Genomic DNA, 2,456 nt, shown 5'->3' with positions numbered 1-2,456 from the left:
TCTGCATTTTCCATGTTAAATCATCTCTAATGTGTTGTTAACGTCTCTTAAATGTCTCTTTTGTAGCCACTAGATGGAGACATTTAATGTGAATTTCCTCCTTTTTACCCCTCTTAAATTTCAACTTTTAATTCACAAAAAATTTATTTTGTAAATGTCTGCTCGGCAATACGTGACAATGGAAATGTTTCATTGACACAGTAAGCAGGAAATCATTACTCAATGACCACTGTTGGCTCTTCAAGTGAAAGGCTATAATAAAGTGTGGACTAACTGCACGTTGTAAAAACACTACCACAACACCTAAATGTGTCAGCAACACATTGGTTGACGCTGAACCGTTAACACCCCGGAGTGGAACTTCCGAGCACTAGCAGTACCACGTACTTTCCCAGTGGGCTGGCGATATTTTCACCAGGCTCAGATGTAAACCTAACCTGTACAGACCACCTTGTCTTGCTTGACCCACTAACCACAGATGACTGGAGCTGCTGAATGTGAGTTTGGTGGCGAGGCTGCACTCCCCCACACGAGGGGACGTGTTTTCAGGAAGGATGTGATGTCAGAGCTCTTATAATGACACCCTCGTCGTGTGCAGAGGCAGATTAAAGTGCCCTACTAGAAAAGCAGCCCCCAGAGGAGTGCAAAGAACAGTGATCGCCAGGATAAATGCTCATTATAAAGAGTATTAGGCAAAGTGAAAATAAGTCGTCCCGGAATGAAACAAATTCTGTCACAAGAAGCATACTGTTGTCATCGTTTGACTCACACAGGCTGATGTCAGCCTACACGCGACTACACACACACACTCATTTACCAGCAGAGTGAATGTCATTACTACGGTACTCTACTGTGCTTACCGTTTAAACTGAAAAGTATTTCCCAAGTCAGTATGCTAATAGAGCTATTGGGGTTTACTCCGCTTCGCAGCTGAATTTAGAGGGAGGTTGCAGGTTAAGTGTGGGAGGTGTTTCTTGGCCAAGGGATGTGTGGGCTGGTGAGGAGCTGACTTTCTGACATCACAGTCTCAGATGAACTACGTGAGCTCTTACAGTGGGCGAGCCCTCCTGTGCTGAGGCTGAAGCCTTAGAAGGTCAAAGGCGAAGTTTGTCAAATGTCATTTGTCTGTCATCATGAGATCATGATGCATAAGACATGATGTGCAGCTTTGTGTGAATTGGAGCTGAGTCAGAGGATAAGACGCACCGACCCCGAGTGATGTTTTTTTGCTTGTCTCATCATTCGTAAGCAAATTTTCCAAAAGTCCAAAAGCATGTACTGTAAGGAAACACCTTTCAACTGGCTTTTGGGAATCATCATAATGCAAATCATCAACAAAAGCCACCTAACAAGGGTAACCTTTTGGCCAGTCACACTTTCACTTTGGCACAGAAGTACTATTCACTACACTTTTTGTTTCCGTTTCCCTTCCACTGTGGTCACCTATGATCACCTCTCATTTGATAATGATAGCAGTTGATGAGAGAAAAGAACGGGAAATTTAAAACTTTTCAGTGCCCTTTAACTTTACTCGTGACTCTGGGCAGTGATGACTCATCACCCACAATTCACATTGTGACCTGTTATTATGCGGTCAATAACAATGCTACTTCCTCCATTAAAAATTGTGTGATATTGACAACACATTTCTATATCTCGTTTTCATATCTCTGTTTATAACTCCTAGTAATCTTTCTTATTCCTCCTGAGAAAATGACAGCTAAACAAAAGCAGGAAAGCCCTTCCTTTTACAGTGACATCAGCTTGAGTTTTGTTTAATAAACAAACCCAATACAATTAAACTATAGTGAATGTAGCACATGAAAGAGGCCAGGAAGATTAGTAAAATATCCATGAACCTACGTCACTTAACATTTACTCAGGTATAATAAGTAAAACTACTCTAGAAAGAAAGAAAAAACAATTTGTGAAAACATTAAGTAACATTTGGCTACAGTAAAACAGCCAGAGTTGTGCCATCTACACCAAGATATGCCTCTCTTGCTTAAGGATAAGTTCACCCAAAAATGAAAATTCAGTCACTTTTTACTCACCCTCATGCCGATGGCAAGTCGAGTGATGTTTTGTAGTCCACAAAACATTTCTGGGGCTTCACAGCCAAACAGCGTCACAGCATTCTCTTTGACAAGTGAAGTTGACGGGGACTTGTTTTTAAAAACTTGAAAAAGAAATGAAAAAAAAAAAAAAAAAAATGATATGGCTCCTACAGCCTGTCCAACATAATCCAAGTCTGTGGATGCCCAGAGAATGCAAACTGAATTGAAAAGGCTATTTTGCACCAAGCACCAAACTGCTGTTCTGAGAAATGAAGCAAACACGCAAACCACCGAAAAAAGAGCCTTCACAGCAAAAATGAACACGTTTACAGCCCAGTAAAAAAAACAACTATTTTTTGCCTTCCATGCGCAACTTATTGCTTCATGACAACACTAAGG

This window comes from Sparus aurata, chromosome 7 (genome assembly GCF_900880675.1).
Source record: "Sparus aurata chromosome 7, fSpaAur1.1, whole genome shotgun sequence".
NCBI classification, from domain to species: Eukaryota; Metazoa; Chordata; class Actinopteri; order Spariformes; family Sparidae; genus Sparus; species Sparus aurata.
This window is presented reverse-complemented; position numbering follows the sequence as displayed.